We start from the raw sequence: 18,744 nt of genomic DNA on the forward strand, positions 1-18,744 counted from the left end.
TTCTTAAAACGCGAGCGAGATTTCTCCATGAAACGTTCGATCGTTTGCAATTACTCGCGACACGTTTCACCTGGTGTCTCGGTCGTATCGCTTTTTGTCGTAGCTTTTTATGCGTCGCGTCGCGTCGTAAAGTTCGTCGATCGTTCGATACAGCTCCTCCGTCACCGTATCACCTACTCCGAGATTTTAGCGTAACTAGACGTCCAGCGTTATCGACGATGTTTGTTCCGGCGACATATAGGTGTTCTTGTAATAGCCGCTTAACCGAACGAGAAATTCTTTCGACTACTTATCACCGCCGGCAGTTGGTCCTCGTAACATTTATGGCCTCCTTAATCCGTGGTTCCATTAACGACATACAGGGCGACAAAGTGTAGCGCATTAGTGCGAAGTCAACCATAAAACTTCGCGGGGACACTTAACGGCCATCGTTTTAAGTTAGGTTACTCCGGTGCGCGTCGCGGGGTGAACGCTGGCCTTCTCGCTTCCAGTTTCTCGTCTACTCTACTGATTAAAATCGTCATTAGAAGCCATTATGAGCTTCTACGGAATTTTCTTTCCGCGCGCAGCGTATTACGCCGGAACAAAGGGCGAAATTTCATTAACAGGCCTTGTAATTTCAACGCGGCGGCCCGCTTCCGAATTTCGCAGCTGCTTTGCTGGAATTGCGTCTCTGTCGCCATCAGCCGTTCGTAGAAAATATTCTCCTACGGTTGATCTCCCAACGTTACGCATCATTTCTAAAGGAGCGCTCTGTCATCTTTCGACCGATTTTCGTGCAATTTACGTATAGAAACAACGGGAGAAGACCACCGAGAATTTCATAATTTTCTTCCTCTTCTGGATTCTCTTCGCTTCTGGAAAGTATATCGCCGATATTATCAATATGCGATTGATTTACGCGACTTTTGCGCAATGTATCGAGCCGAATACTGCCGCAGACGTTCACGGGAGGTCGAGGTCGAAGCTACGGAATCGTAGGTGGAGTTTCGAACGCGAATCGAGCTAGCTATTTGACAACACAGCAAATACCAAAGTATTCGTTTCACCGAGGTAAAGAACTTTCGTCGATAAACGTGAAATACATGTGATCGAGCTGTCCTCCTAGTTTCGTATATTCTGTCGCAAATGTTTTCACATTTCACAGCGCCGCTCGCGTTCCACGTTTATTCACTACGCAGTTTACCGCGAACTAATTACTCGATGCTGCCGAATAAACGACGTTTAGATTTTTATACTCGTGCGTATACTCGTAAATTAGTTATTATCTACGTTTAGAATTATCGCAAATTTCCAGCGTGCAAAGTAATATCGCCTAAGGCGATCGATGCAGAAAGTTTCGAAGCTATGTACTGTAACCATTAAATATAAATACGACTGGAATTTTTCCAACGTCGTATGCTGCGGATGAGCAAGTTTCGACGATCTTCCGTGTATCCTCTCCTACGACGTACGTATACCGCGACAATTTTCACCTCGATCTATTTATAGCTGCTCTCGAGAGAACTCGCGGTTAAGCCTCGTCTATACCGGAAGACAATTGTCCTCAGACACGTATCGCCGACAATCCACGTCTGTTTTTTTCATGGAGAATCCGCGGACAACGGCAGATAGAATTCAAGCGCAGAAATAGTCCGCGAATAAAAATCTAATCCACGCTGACCAACGACTGTCCCCGCTGCCAATCTGTATGCGTTGTCCGGGGAGAATCCGGGAAGATAACGTAAAGTGAAATACAAGTCCGCGGACAAATATTTCATTTTCCATCGGAATAGAAAACGAGAAACAACGACTGTGCAGAAATTTAACTGTTGAGGTTATTCGATGTGTAAACAGAGAAAACTCGTGGATAAATTGTAAAGCAGAAAATATATTTAAATAGAAGTGTAATTATAAGTAAGAATACAATTTGAGCTGGTGCAGATCCGCACGCTAGCTGTGTTACCCAATAACTGAAAAATCTCGAAGCCAACGTCGCCTGTCTACCGTTTATGGTTTGTCTTCGTCGCAGTCTTCTGTCTACACGCTGTCGATGGCTTCGGTGTTTGAGAAAACTAAAAAGACCAGATATAGAGTTTTCTTAGAAGTGGTAGCCACTTCAACATTAACGTTCCTATAAGTGCATATAAATCCGCAGTCTACTGGTAATCTTTGCCTAAAGATTCGCGTCTTCGCGGCGGTTTAATACTTTTCCGTTTCTTCTGCCGCAAATTAAGAAATACACGATACGTCTCGTAAAGCACGATAGTAAGCCCGCTCAAGGACGTGACTGGGGACACAGAAATTAGACGTGGACAGTAGGGGTGTGTAAGTGGCCGTGATTACGGGTTCGAGTGGGCGTGAGAAAAGTAGGTGATCATAGATATCCGGCACGCTCTTATATCAGCGGATGAACGACGCTGTTCGTAGACTGCTACGCTACGTACGTTGGTCGCCGACAATCGTCGAACGTTGTTCACAGACAGACGAGGCTTTCTGGACTCGTCGTCGCGAAGGATAAGAAAAATCAGGGAGAGGGGGGAAAAATTGCGAACGAAAGTTGCGCGACTCGTGAGCGGAGCGTATTTACGCGTTTTACGCGTCGGCCGATGGTGCAATTATATCAGCCGGTACGGTGGTGTGTTCGGGTTCGCTCTTTACGAGCGCAAGTTTCGAAACTACTCGACTGCCGACGTGCAAACATTTCTACGCGCACTCGCCCGTTCACCGGTGGTGACGTGGGAAACGGACTTGGCTACTCTTCAACGTGGACGACGAGTTTCTCACCGCGGACGACGAGTTTCTCACCGCAGGATATCCTCCAGTTATTTTACATTTATTGCGCCGTTGGCTAATATCTCATCGCCGAAAGTTAGGTCGCAAATTAGACGACTTCGGATTTCAGGCGTGGCTCGTATAATTTCAAAATTACGAAACGCGACTCGCGGCCAGCCAGCTCGACACATACGAGGAATACGCGCGTAATTAGAAAAGTCCTTGAATTCTGCAAGCAGAGACCGGTGATTGACCGTGTGGCTGGCTTAAATGAAGCGACTGACCGGCCGGTGGCTCGTAATTATCGAGAGACTCGGTTAATTGGCTTGACCGCCGCACTCGTGCCATTCTCAATGCGTTTCGCTGTAATTTAAAGTAATGCAATCCGGTTTCTAATTAGCGTTCTCTATTAAAATGTGCAGAAAACCGTCGAATCCCTAGTTCCGTGCATTATGCGCGGTGGCCGTCTCGCAATTTTTCACACGTTCCCTTAATTAACCGTATTAGAGAATCCGCGCGATTTTTCCACCTTTCGCACCTCCGATCGAAGAAATCGAAGGATTCCGTTTGGCGAGCGTGATACAATTCGATACGGGATTTTTAGATTCCCTTGACATTTATGTAGGAACGTATGGATCTTAGAGTAAGGACAAGTAATGATGTTTTATTTAGAGTTTAGTGTAGTTTAATAAGCGATACTCAATAACAAAAGGACCGATTACAATATCGTCGTACGTCTTATTATCATACTATCCCGCTCCTCCACTCGCACTCTCTGACTTCTCGATTCACACTCTGTGACCTCTCGACTTACACTGCGCTTATCAACTCGCATTCTGCCCGTTGTAGCATCTTTTTTGTCTTTTGCCAAAACCACACACCACACACGTGTTCCGCAGACGCTCGTGGCCAGGGTCACGCAGGTCTTTTCTACGAAACTATGCGCTTGAAAAGACCGAGGACACGTTGATAGACCCGACAGCGTCTCGGCTCTCGCGACATTGTCCCTGATTACCTCGATGTTTCTCAGGCCCTTTTTCCCCCGATACTACATTTATTCCACGTTATAACGAACGAGTATTTCGAGCGAACAAAAATATCTCTCTCTGTCGCGAAAATATTTGTTTAGTCGAGAACGGTCTTCACACTTGTCAAAAACTAATAAGTGCATTTACGACAGAGCGTCGCGTCGCTAGGATAACCGTCGTTGCAAGTGACACGAAACTACTTTTAGTCGGACGAGCCTCTCGATTCCAAGCGCTGCATGCGTCGACTAAACTATATTTTGTTTTGTCACGGAATGTGATATAATATTAAGTTACAGCGTTAAATAAGAATATTCTCGAGTAAAACGGTATAGCAAAGTAAATGAAAAGGGAAAGATCGTGAATTTATCTAATTATGCGCGTAACTTAACAAAAGGTATGGTAGAAAGTGAAAAATAAAGCGGCGAGATTGTAGCGGGATACAAACAGACCAAGGTTGTGTAAGTTTTTACCATTTATTTGAAAGGAATAATTGTATGAATATTTTTCGCACGTAATATCTCCAAGTTCGCTTTTGACCGTATTATCAAAAAGGAGGGTAGGATGCCTCGCAGGGAATGAAGATATATTTCGTATGCCTCGCAGATATTTCACTTTGCTGAAAAGGCGGACGTGCACTGCCTTTTGGCTACCTTTGATCCATCGGAGCTCAAAGACCGCAGTGTCCGTATAATTTACATTAACTTTTGCCAGATGGAATCCATGTATCTCGAATGTACCGTCAAACTAAGTAGAATGTACGTTAAATTTCTTCGATCCTGTCGTTAATCGTTACCCTGTAACACTTATCGCTTACTCGCGTTAATAATTCTTGCTGGAAAAATTTCAATTACAGAGATTTCGTGTCACGGCATTCTCTAAAAATAATCAGCAGGCAGCATGGTTGAAATTTTCAACGCGAGATCGTAGTTTCACACTCGGTAAAATTTTTCAATAAAACGTGCGGAAAACCGTAGCACAGAACTCATTTTTAACAGTCACCGTTACATCTTATCCGCTCATTCCGGAATATAATTTCTTTCTCGCGGCGATTCTTCTTGTCGGCCTATCCTGTCAGCTGTGGGCACACGCGCGCATGCATACACTTCAGATAAGAACGATTATAGGCTCGCTCATTACCATTTTCCCTCGCGCCAAGTTGACCATTTACGACGTAGGAATAATGGTGCAATCAAAGTCAACGACAGCCGCTTCTTATCGGCTCGGGAGGAATATTTAAACATACATCGTTGCTTCCGTGCAATATCGTAAGCATCGTCTGCGTACAAGTCGCCTCGATCTCTCCAATTAATCGAATAGACGCCAGATGATAGAATAATGCCTATACTTTCTTCGTACTACGAAGAAACGGCTATGTAAGATTCGAGAAAATTTAATCGATTCTCGTATTTATGCCATTCTCTTTTTGTTAACAAATTCTACGTGCGTTCCTCTCCGAATTTACCGTCCAAAAGAAGTGTAGTATCGGGGAGAAGGGCCTAAGAAACGTCGAGCCAACTGTAGACAATGCCGCGAGAGCCGAGGCGTTGTCGGTTCCATCGATGCGTTATCGGGTCCTTCAAACAAATAGCTTCGTCGAAAAGACCTACGTGACCCTGGCTACGAGCGTCTGCGGAACACGTGTGCGGTGGGCCTAGCAAAAGACAATAGAATGCTACAACGGCCAGAGAGTCAGTCGAGAAGCAGAGTGCGAGTTGAGCGGATACGGAGTGTGAGTCGGTGTGCGACGATATTGTAGTCGGTCCTTTTATTATTGAATATCACTTATTAAAATACATTAAACTTTAAACTCTACCATCATCACTTGTCCTTACTCTAAGAATCCATCAGTTACTACAGAAGTTTTAGAGGTAACGGTAAAAATTTAACGCACAGACAATACTCCTGTTAAAAGTTCGTAGAACACGTTGCAAACATCGTGCAAAGAGATGCAGATTGCGCCATGAATATGTATTTGCTTAGAAAGACACTCAAAATAAGTCAATTTCTCCTGTTATCGACGCAGGGGTATGTACTTTTTCCTCGAAAACGGAAGATTTGAGTTGCTGGCGGAAGTCTTCGAGAAACCAATAAAACACATTTCAAAACTGATAACTGATACGTCGTATGAGATGATTCGCGCGACGTTCTTCATTATCTGACCGTCGAGGCCCAAGCACCACTAGACAGACTCTCGGTATTCAATCAACTACCCTTATTATCCCACAAGAAATAAGGGATCGAACGATTTGTGGCGTCGATTAATCAAATCGTAACGGGACTTTACGACTCCCGTTGGAGTGCATCTTCGAGATCGCGTCTCCCCGCGAACGTGCAAAACTTCACTATGGATTCGCTGCAGTTTTATGGAATTCACACTCGAAGCTACGTGTACTGGATAAGTCTTTTGCAAATTCCATTTCGGCGACAACAAGAGGAATGCTACGATCGTCTACGATCCGTACAGCAGCGTTACGTAGTTCTGCAAACAGTGTTTCTATCGAATAGATTAGATAGTCGTCAACAGGTTCACTACTTGCTTCATTCAATCTCTGTAGCAGTGATTCCACGACAGGACATAACAATGCAGGAAACTTTCTCCCAGTCTTATTAGTTTCCATAATTGTGGAGAACTTATCATACATAAGTGCGAACTCACATTCTCCATCATCTAATTCCATAGTGATTAGGTGTGTTTCCTGACTGGTTTCTAGTGCATCTCTTCTCCACCCTAAAAGTATTTTTACCTTTAATATTATCATGGTATATGTTTTGAATACCACTTTGTATACTAAATTCTGCAAATGCTAATTCTGCAAGACAAGTCACACTTGTTAATTCCTATATCTCTTCTATAAAACCAATTGACATGTAGCAATATAAATTTTAGACTTTACAAGTTATTGTATGTTGTACACCCATACAAACTATAGATTCTATGTATTGAAGCATGTTTTGCAGAAATTCCTCCTCATTCTTTTGCTCTGACTCTAGCTGTGCTACATCTTCACCAATTGTAGTTCTGTTACCTACTGTCATCTGAGTTTTAATCTTGCTGTCTTTTGCTTTAGACTTATAAATTCCCCTTTCATGTGGAACAAGATATGTCGAAAAATGCATTATATTTCTTTGCTCTTTACGGAGTGAAAAAGCGAAAGAAGCGTGGCATATCTGTCCCAAGAAATATAAAAGAATTTTCATCACTTTGTAGCGAAGAATAGAAGATTAGAAGAATAGAAGAATAGAAGTTATAACAATACACATTATAATTATATCGGAAGAACATTGCCAAGAAATACTTCCACGAAGTATTTCCAAGAAATGTTCTTCCAGAATAACTATAATATTTTTTATTCTAACTACAATTCTTCCAGTCTTCGCTACAAAGCGATGAAATTCATATTTCTCGAGGCAGATATACCACGCTCCTTTTGCTCTTTCGTCCATTGAAGAGTAAGGAAACAGAATGCATTTATCGACATATCTTACTCCACATGAAAAGGGAATTTATAGTTTAATGCAAAAGACAGCAAGATTAAAACTAAGATGACAGTAGGTAACAGAACTACAATTGGTGAAGATGTTGCACAGCTAGAGATAGAGCAAAAGAGTGAGGAGGAATTTCAGCAAAACATGCATCAATACATAGAATCTATAGTTTGTAAGAGTATACAACATAATAACTTGCAAAATCTAAAATTCATATTTATACATGTCAATTGGCTTTATAGAAGAGACATAGGAATTAACAAGTGTGACTTGTTTTGCAGAATTAGCATTTGCAGAATTTAGTATACAAAATGGTATTTGAACCATATACCATGAAACATTGAAGATAAAAATATCATTTTGTATACTAAATTCTGCAACTTCAAATTCCGCAATACAAAAGTCACACATGTTAATTCCTATGTCTCTTCTATAAAACCAATTGACATGTAACAATATAAATTTTAGACTTTACAAGTTATATTATATGATGTACACCCACAAAAAACTATAGATTCTATGTATTGAAGCATGTTTTGCAGAAATTCCTCCTCACTCTTTTGCTCAAACTCAAATGGCTCTTTTGCTCAAATGCAAATTCCGCAAGACAAAAGTCACACTTGTTAATTCCTATGTCTCTTCTGTAAAACCAATTGACATGCAGCAATATAAATTTTTTGCTTTACAAGTTATTATATGTTGTACACCCATACAAACTATAGATTCTATGTATGGAAGCATGTTTTGCAGAAATTCCTCCTCACTCTTTTGCTCAAACTCTAGCTGTGCTACATCTTCACCAGTTCTTGTTCTGTTACCTATTGCCATCTGAGTCTTAATCTTGCTGTCTTTTGCTTTAGGTTTAAAAATTCCCTTTTCATGTGGAGGAAGATATGTCGAAAAATGCTTTCTATTTCCATCAATGATATTCAAAGCATATACCATGAAACATTGAAGGTAAAAATACCATTTTGTATACTAAATTCTGCAACTGTAAATTCTGCAAGACAAAAGTTACACATGTTAATTCCCATGTCTGTTCTATAAATCCAATTGACATGTAGCAATATAAATTTTAGACTTACAAGTTATTATATGTTGTACACCCATACAAACTATAGATTGTATGTATTGAAGCATGTTTTGCATAAATTCCTCCTCACTCTTTTGCTCTGACTCTAGCTGTGCTACATCTTCACCAATTGTAGTTCTGTTATCTATTGCCATCTGAGTTTTAATCTTGCTGTCTTTTGCGTTAGACTATAAATTCCCTTTTCACGTGGAGTAAGATATGTCGATAAATGCATTCTGTTTCCTGACTCTTCAATGGTCTAGTACTTGCTGGACTTCCGCTGATCCTTGCACTGGTCACTGACTCGAGTTGATTTAGACTAACTTGATGTCGTAGAAGAAGTATAGAAATGATGTGACTCCTCTGTCGTGATGAGAACAAGTTTAGAGCACAAGTTGACTGTTCTGTATCAGTCCCGAGATCAAGTGAATTTCGTTCTTGTGTGATTACGGAGGAAAGCTCGGAGTGGGTGTGTCTTTTGAACTAAGGACGTGGATTCGTTATTCACACTTTTCGTCAGGAAAAGTGAGGGTAACGATCCGCAATGCCGATTGGTTATGACCTACGTATGCATAAAGGTATGAAGTAGGAGAAATCTCCTACCTTGGCTGATCCTTATTCATGGGAAAAATCAGCTATTTTCGTAATTTGTAGGAGCGCCTAATTAAACCAAGGACTTTCCTAAGTACCAGCCATAAACCGAAAACACTTATATGATTAAAAAATCCTTTCTGGTGAGCACATTGACTTGAAAACATTTGTTTACAATGAAATAAAAGGTTGGGGTTTATTGTGGGGCCTTAGGTTTATCGAGGGTCTGTCTAATGATGCTTGGGCCTTGGCGGTCAGACAATGAAGGACCATTTCACGCGACGTAACACAGCGCCTAATGAACCTAAGAACTTTTGTAAGCACCAGCCAGAAACCGAAAACACTTATAGGATTAGATAATCCTTCCGGATAAGCACATTAACTTGAAAACATTAACTGTAACATGTAACTATGAAACGCGTAGAAGAGATAGATAGTTGTAAAGACGGAATAGACTGTAGAGCATTGAATTCGTATTGTATCGAATATTTTGTATTTTACGTTATTTACAACGTTCTTAAATTTTTCAATTTAAGAAAACGAGATCTGACGCCGAATGCAGTCGATATAAAGACAGATTCGGTATAACTGTTAATACCTGTTTTTCATGCCAACGTACCACGTAGTGCTTTCCATGCATCGAAGGGTGAATTTTTCCACTTGTTCTATCGCGATCGATCGGAACAGAGCGTGAACAGAGAAAATTCAAAAAAACATTGAAAATGTTATACGCGGACCGTGGTTCGCCGTGCACGGAGTAGTATAAACGAAACGAGAAAAACAAAAACAGGATTCACCGGAAACGGCCAGTTTGCTCGGCCGTGATTTGTTTCGTGCTAGCGCAACTTATTCCGGCCGCGCGCAAAACTACGCGAATTCGTTTCTGTCGTTCGCTTTGATTTATCCACCACCACCACCACACCGTTCTCGTTGTGTCGAGTCGCTTCGTTTCACTTCGCATCGCACCGAGTCAAGCACCACGCGCGAAATATTCAGATCTCGTCAACCACCTTGGGATTAACGCGACGCTGCATTACCGATTGGAAAGATACATACATAGCGGATACGGTATTCGAACGAAATATGTAGCATGAATTTTCACGCGCGAAATAACTACGTTTATCTTCGTGGAAGGCTCGTCTGTGATAAAGCAAAGGAAACACCTATCGCTGGGACGATGGCAAAATACTGTATAAACTGGTGCGAGCGATGGAACTAGACACACGGTAGTTGCAACACTATTGCCGTTTAATCAAAGCGGAAACTGTCTGGGGAAATATAGACAGTGGATGATGGGGCGACTAACATAAAAAAATAACCTTGCCGGAGACACAAAGGCAAAATTAGAGCGAAAACGGGTTTAACCTGTATGGTTAGTTTAATTGCACATACGTCTACAGCAACGATAAACTCGTTAAAATATGCTTGTGTTGTTAGCGTTCTGCGATTTATATCTAACTTTTCTTTTCTACTCTTCCGAATATGCTAACACGGATCCTTTTCACAGAATTTGTTAATTAGCCAACACTCTTTGATCCTCCATCGATCTTTCCTCTACGTCTCTTTCCATATTCCAGCCTGACACCTGTACATCTACTTCGTTTTATTCATTTTTATTTATTTTATCTTTCTATCTATTTTATTTTTGCTCTGCTTCTCTTACTTCCTCTTATTCTTCCATGTTCTTTTCTCTTGCGATTCTCAGTCTGGAATAACCAACTGATATTACTCGCTTGTAAATTGGCCAGATTAATAAATTAGATCGAATTAACGCGTGAAGTATATATAACATCGTCGTATATCAAAGTAGAAGAGAAAGTTGCAACGCCATACCAAAGAAATGCTCGAACGCAGGCAATCGAGCGATCTCGCGCTCTTTTCAAGCTCCTAAGACCGCAACGACCATCGAAGATTAATTAAAACGAAGAGTAGAAGAAACGGAACGCGTGAAAGGATAAAAACAAGACCGATCGACTCTCGATAGAGAGATGAGTTTGGTGATAGCGATAAATATTCGAATCAAACGAAAGTAGCAGCGGTATGTTGAAAAAAGAGAAAAGCACGATTACTCGGGGAAAAAGTGGTGAAATGAGAGTAAATAGCGGAACGAAGAGGACAGTTAGGGGAGAATTAGTTAGAGAAAATCGAACCAGTAGAGAGCGAGATGGAAAAGAGAATTACGCCGTGGTATAAGACGAAGCTAGCAAGCAGCGAGGAAAATGGAGTATATCGAAAATGGAGGGAGTAAACGGAAACAGGAGTCGGCAGATCGAAGAGACAGTCTCGCGAGAAAAACGAAAAACACACACAAGAAAAAAAAAAAAGAAAAACTAGAAAAAGAACGAACGAAATTACACGATTTAATTTTTGCCTTCCTCTCTTTATCGCCATGGAAAGGGTGTCACGTTCGCACAAGAGAAGCGAACGCGCTGCAGCGGATAAAAAATAAGAAATGCATTCCGAGCGAAAAATTAGTTGCGGCCGCGAAGAGACAAAGTACAAGAAGGGACGAGTGAAAACGGGAAATGGAACGAAGACGAGGAGAAAATGAGAAACCGATACGTACAAACTGACAGACGATTGATCAAAGAGAGGACGCGTTTGGAATCGAGTGATTTCAGAACAGGTGCATCGCGATAAATGCCGTTCGTTCAACAAGGTTACTCGGCTCCGGCTTAATTGCTTAAGTGTGTGAATCGTTTTATACAGCCGACTATCTAGAAAGCCCACATCCAATGTACGACGCGTGAAAGACGACAGATAGATAAATTGCACGAGATGATCGAACACGATTCGTCTACGTCGATAGATTACTCTGTACGGTGTATTTCACCGAGTTTCTTGTAACGCGTTCAACACGTTCCATGCGGGAAACTATGATTACGTTTGCTCGCTACGCGTTTCAAGACAACACAAAGGGCGTTCGCCTGTCAAGTGTCGAAACAATTTCACACGGTGCTAATCAAAGTCAAAAATTCCTTTCGAGAGACTTCGATCTGCGATTCCTTTCAATTTGCATCGAATATGCGTATACGCAGAAGTTGAAATCGAAGACACGCCACACTGTTCGCGAATAAAGTTTCAAAAATAATCTACGCGCCTTTATCTTAGCCGACGATAAATTCGATAACTTTTTCCACGATGCTTCAAAGGTATTAGCGAGTCATTGAATGTTCTCTTAAGCGTATCTAATCGAACTCTAGGCTCCTAACGAATAAAAGTCATTGATGAAAAGTATTATCCTTCTGTGGTATTTAAATAGTCTAGAGTAGGGACAATAAAGTTTAGTCTTATTTTAACAAGGATTACCCAATACAAAAAACTAACTACAATATCTTTGTACGTCTTATTCTAACACTCGGCTCGCAGCTTTTGTCTTCCCAGGTCAGAAAATGCCGACCCTCGACCCTCGCACCCTTCTCTCATTCCTTTACTCATTTAGCTTTGACGTCACCAAGCCAACACTCTCATTTACACACTGTCTCTCTTTCTCTCTTCCCCGACGCTCTTACGATTCTTAGTTTATACCTTAAATTTACAATTTATACTATCCCGAGAAAACTCCAACTTAAATGTATGATAGACCAAGCGTATACCTCCCTTTTATTATATTACATTTCTATAACGACTTCTTTTACTTTCGGAAAACGGTACGTATTTCCTCAACTCCGGGCTTATATTTAAGCGAAGGCCGATTTTAACACGGTTGCATATCGGTTGAAGTCGAGAGACCGTTATCTTACCGGCGTGTACGCTCGCCCAGTAGATAAGGGCTGCTCCATCTCTAAACCTATTACATATGCGTGCCAGCACACAGACACGTCTAGCCCCGGCCAAATGTTAGCAACCCCTATTTCAATTTTACGCCGACTTGCCTGAAACCCTATCAGCTATGACGTTGATGGAACATAATTGTGGCGCGGCTTTATCCGACCCCTTCTGTCTCTTTTTCTCCAGAGAATTGCATTCGATGCGATCATCCCCTAAACTTTAAATCGTTCTTATCGTGCGTTTTGAAAAGGGGCAACCATCTTTTTTCACGACGAATGCCAACTCTTTGGCGGATTTCAGAAAATAATGTCTGCTTCGATCGTTCCGAGGCAAATCCTGCGAAGTATCGCGTATATCGAGTAAGAAGAGGAGTGTCCCCTTTGCATGGGTTCGTCGAAAGAAGAAGCAGATATCTCGAATATGAAACGCGGAGACTGATTATAGCCCTAACCTTCGGCAACCTGTATCGAGGAGGCAATCATTTATGGATTACCATTGGTTCTTTCTTGTTGATCGTGCGTGTTCGTTAAAGCGCAAGCTGAAAAACATCAACGATTGATAGAAAAGCCATTTGCGTCGTATAAACGTTCCTTTTTAAGCGCTGTTCCTACATAACGACGATTCCGCAATATTTCAATTTTCATTCGATAATCGCTTATCGATTTGCCTGCAGATCAGCTTTGTGCCTGAAATATCTGTATATATTCTATCACCTTGCTTCAAAAGATCCATTAATTTTTCTCAAGCACACGTGCAAACCAATTGCATCGCAAGGTTCGGTGCAGACGAGAGCGATACCTTTCCGTACGACGGAGAAATAAAGTTCTATCTTTTTTTTTTTTATTTATTTATTAAAATTTACAATCAATTCTCGCATTAAGAATTTTCAGTAATTTTTCTGGCGTGGCTCAGTGACATGGCTAATTATTTATAATAAGTTAATATTTATTATAGATAAGTATAATTTATAAGTAAGTATTATAAATAAGTAAATATTACTTAAAGCTCTCCTATCTGGCAAAAGAAAAATACATACGTACGTATTTGCTCGTCGTTCGAACTCGCTGCCGCTGCGACGATTTGCAAGGATCGACCGCGTCGGGTCTTACTCGTCAAACTGCCGCAGCAGTTTCAAGGTTGTCGCGATAAAACGAATTCGGCCGGTCACAAAATCGAAACACCTACGATTACGATCGGCGAAAGCATATCCATAAGCTGAATGACGGTGAACGCGATCCCCGACGGATGAAACGCGCGTAATTGAATGCTCGAGTCTCGAAGGAGAGGGCTGAGGTAATTTAAATGCATTAGAGTTTAGAAAGTTTCTTATTAACCGAAGTGCTCGTGATCGGATTCGACGTGGCATTTGTATCTTGAATATTTCATGACACGGCTGCCAAACAGCCGGGATGACGCGGATCCCCTACACTTAGGCGTATTCGCGCGCGCATGTAAGTGTGTCAATCGATGCACGCGTCGAGTGTATCGACTTCAAACGACCACCGCTACTACCTATGTACATGTATACTTCGTCGTTATACCTTTCAGTCCCTACTTCCTGAAGAGAAAGTTAAATTCGCCAAAATTTTACCCACATGGAATAAACCGCGTATAAATACATATTTAAGAAATGACGTAAGGTTCGATTTGCCCCGTGAGAAATACGCGCGTAGATATACGACGTAGTATAGCGTTATACGCGCGTAGATTCCTTCGTATACTTTCAAAGTATAATTGGAAATGGAAGAAGCATGAAAGGCCCGTTATTATCGTTCTCGTCTTTATTTATTTCGAAGAAGATTTCGCTAGTCTCCTGTAACGACCATATTACTCCGTGTAACGAATGCTGGTAATTAAGGATTACGGGAGAAGTTTTATTTACCTTTTAGCTTATATTGGTTTACAGCGTCACGTCGACCAAGATACACAGTTAAAGTTTTCAAGCTGTTCTTTACTTCCGCTAACAACGACTAACTCGACCTCTTTATAAATAATGTTGTAGTAAATAGTATAATTAAGCGCTTTAATTTCGACATAAACGGTTTTACTGTTTCGTACCAACAATTTCGTTTCGTTCAGCCATAATGCGGTCATAAGCGAGTGCGATAAGACATCGTCGCAGTAAAGAAAGTAAACGACAAAGTTTACCGTTCACTCCTCGAGCGATAACTGAATTTTCTTTTTCTTTGCAGATCCTTTTCTTTGCCAGCCGTTCTTGCTCCTTCGGTTCGGGCTTTTTTTAATAAATGGGAAGATGTCACGATCGACGAAGATTTTGACAGTTCTTGCATTTATCACGTTCGAGAATCGCGTAATTCGACGGTTGCTCGACGAACCAAACGATCGCCAGTTGTACCGAACATAAGACCGACCGTACTTTCGAATATCGCTCGTTTATTCAAACAAGAACAGTCGTTGTTGCGTCGTTCGATAACGATTATTTCTTTCTTAAATCTCGAAAAGTCGACTAAAGTATCGATTATATTTATAAGAAGCGATGTTTTCGTTGACAATGGAAATTGGGACGGATATAGAAAATATAGAGAGCGAAAATAGTCGTAAAGTTAATCTACTAAGATTAATTTCATCTACTTTAAAACTATTTTTTCTCCTACGATCTTTCATCTTGTCGACTACACCGCTTATTATACGATGAGATATCCAAAGGGAGCACGGTGCACCTCCTTCCGGCGTTATTCAATTTCCTTCGCCCGTCTTCCTCCATCCGATCCGCTATCGTCTAGCGCACGATAGATGAAACGTTCGTTGAATTTGTGTAAAGCAGAGAGCGATAGTCACGGTAGCGAAGTAGAAGACCCGCGAGCCATGGAAACCGAGCGGACTTCTTTGCCGAATTCGCAATTTTTACCGGAACGAAGAGATAACCTATCGGCGTTTAATGTTGCGTTACGCGACCTGACGTTTTCACCGATACGCGGCTATCGATTTTCAGTCACGATATCTTACCATCTGCGGAAACACGTCGGTCGCACGATTCACTCCGTAAATTTCAGGACAGCGAGTCCCCGAAGTGTCAAGACTCTTAAACCGCGATGAATCTATATGCTACTGCCTATCCACCTACCGGTACGTGTATGATAGACACCGATCCTTCTATCTATGCCGAAATATCTGCATATTTGCAGCGATAGGATATGCATACTGACGGTGCATAAATATCAGATGTTAGTTGATAATTGCACATCGCAAACTATTATGCGTGGTATAACGAGACATGCAAATTTCAGCCTTTTATAAAAATCGTTGCGCTTCCACGATAGTGAAAAATGAACGAATGGGACTCGATCCATCGCAAATTATATGTACATCATTCGGTAGAAATTTCGATAGCTAAGATAATGCGCGGAGGAAAGGCTTCGAAGCTACTTAAAAACGGTATACAAATTGTATAATACTTTCGAGTTGTGGTTATCGATCGAAATTTTTGATTTCTTTCTATTTCTTATCTTCGTCGAATGTCACGAACGTTTCAAAAGTGCGAAATACGCGAGAGTCGCTGTTTCGGATAACGACGTCGATGTCAGTTCCAAAGACGAGTATTTCATCTTAGTTTGGCAACCGCGTTGCAGTTCTTTTCAATGAAATCGCCGCATCGGGGGCGTTGAGCGAGTGATTTCATGTTCGCGCGATCCATTTTAACTCGAAGAGACCCGAAGAGAGAAACTTAACCAACTGATCCGCGAACGAGCGCTTTCAAGCTCGAAGAAACGAAAAGCGGTCACGTCGATTCGCGAGTCGGTCGATTCGCGTACCCGCCCATCGATTCGACCTGTCCATCGCGTCAAAATTTCCTAACTTCGATCCGAAAGAATGCAATTTTTCTGGAGTATTCCATCGACGGTGCACGCCAACGTGAAAAGGTCAAAAGTCGACGTCGTTTATCTTAGGGTCATCGATATATAATCGCTCTCGCGTTGCTAATGCGTTGCCTCGCAATTCTAGCTTCGTCGAACGTCACGGAATTGGCTCGTTTATAATGTATTCCAACGATAGTTTACGAAAAGCTATTTCCTGATAAATTTCGACTTCAGGATGACATTTCTAGTGGTTAGCTGTAAAAAAATAAGTCGTATATATATCGTATATTATCGTATAATAGTCGGTGTATCTCGGAAAGGAGCGTGCACGAAAACGGAAGAGTAAAAGTATCAGCCAAGTTTCTCTAGCGCTCTTGTAAAACTTAGCGGAAAGCTTATTCCAAAGGACAATCTCTGTTAGAGAAGGCCATCCATATAAACGAATCGACAGTTAAACGCAAGAGTTACGAGCGGTTGGAATTTCGCGAAAGCGGTAGGAACTTTGCAGAGACTGTCGCCATAAACCTTATCGAGCATTTTATATATTACAGGCAATAGAATTTTCTTCTAAGGAGACCTGTTCCTTTTTTAATCGAGCATCCGCGACCCGTGAGCCGTACATCCGTCGCGCAGCATTTTCTGCTTTCGATATTGGGGATCGTCTGCGCGGCGAACGTAATAATTTCACTGGATCGGGAATGAAGCGCGGGGTTCAAGGACGAGCAAAATTCCGAACTCCGAATTCCGAATTGCTAGATCCCCGTAACAGGAAGAGATCGTGAAACGATCCATGAATCAGCCGACCACCGGGCGACAAGTATTTATAACGCGTTTAAGCCGTATCCTTCCTGCTCGTTTCGAATAGGTTGTTATCCTAGGGGGGTATCGTGGGACAGGTTGAACGCTATTCGACTCGGTTCGAGGGCGAGCCTGCTGAATCTGAAATTCCGTCGCCACATCGAGTACGCGTCGTCGTCGCTGATTTCATCCAGCTCACGTACTTGGTCCTACTGTAAACTCGCCCCGACATAACGACGTATTCCTGGTCGATATACAAAGGCGCATCTAAATCCTCGCAGCTTCTGTCCGATAGACGCTTTGGTCTGTCTACGTAATGGAACACGAAACTCGGTTCAAGGAGCGGCTTGTTGGTGCCGGCACGCCACCTACGTTAGCATCTGATCTCTCCTCTCTCTATCTATCTTTCCGTATCTCTTCTTCGTCGTTCTCCCCTATGTAGATAGATGGTAATTTCGACAAACACACTGTTACTTGCATTTTAGATTTCCGACGAAATTGCCGGGTCGGGATGTCGCGAGAAGTCGTCTGTCAGTCAACCACCGCGATCGACTGCTTCGTTGCTTTATTCGTCTTCCTGTCTTTCCCACGCGTCCTCCGCTTTCTCTCTTTTCTCTCTTCCTCGCTTTCTTTCGTCGATCTATCAACGCGTTCGTTAATCGGACTCTAACACGTACGATATCGCACCGTACCTAAGGGTTTCCTTGTTCTCAAATTGTCTTTAATTAACAATAATCGCTCGTTCCACGAAAAATACTTGGACAGATTCGACGTTTAAAATTGAAAAATTTGATAAAAATGAGAAACGGGTGGCAGGGACGAGTAAAAAATGATCTTTACTATCGCGAGAGAAGATAGATAGTAAGTAGGTGAGGGGATAAGAAGAATTTCACGGAGATAAGACTGCGGGGTATACCGTATACGGTATAGAGTAAGTAAGTACATATCTCAGTTCTTAACACAACGAAACGTTGCTTGCTTCGAGGGAAGTCATGGATCGTAATAATTTTGTTTGAAAGTACCTTCAATCACTATCGATCCGCCGTTTTATCGACGTTGTTTTATGCCCGCTATGATTTTTTTACGACGCCATTCCTTTTCACGGCGAGAATCGTAAGGAAAACATCGCGCATTCGTTTGCACGCATTAGAATTTACACCGCTATAAATCGATATTGATAAAACCTCTCCGTGAATACCGGTCAATATTTCAAAAGCGTAACGATGCAATTTAGACGTCGCGATCCTCGATGATAATATCCGACATTTCGATACAATGATACAGAACGAAGAAACGTTTGTAAAATTATAGGCAGTCGCGGCTATCGCGTGACGAATAAAATGATCGTGATCGATCGTCTTCGAAATCAAAGATATCGTTAGAGAAGCAAAGAAAATAACGCGATATCGGTCCGTTCTACCGCAAA

At 41.8% G+C, this 18,744-nt stretch overlaps 1 protein-coding gene and 1 pseudogene across 1 annotated transcript in view; one reads left to right on the forward strand and one right to left on the reverse strand.

Annotated features, from left to right (window-relative positions):
- The window catches only part of LOC126878311 (A disintegrin and metalloproteinase with thrombospondin motifs 7-like), a 140,573-nt gene that overhangs the window by 11,974 nt on the left and 109,855 nt on the right, over positions 1 to 18,744 (forward strand). The gene's annotated exons all lie outside the window — the stretch shown is intronic.
- LOC126878247 (protein maelstrom 2-like) lies at positions 5,730 to 8,495 on the reverse strand (annotated as a pseudogene).

Source organism: Bombus huntii, chromosome 2 (assembly GCF_024542735.1).
Source record: "Bombus huntii isolate Logan2020A chromosome 2, iyBomHunt1.1, whole genome shotgun sequence".
Taxonomy (NCBI): domain Eukaryota; kingdom Metazoa; phylum Arthropoda; class Insecta; order Hymenoptera; family Apidae; genus Bombus; species Bombus huntii.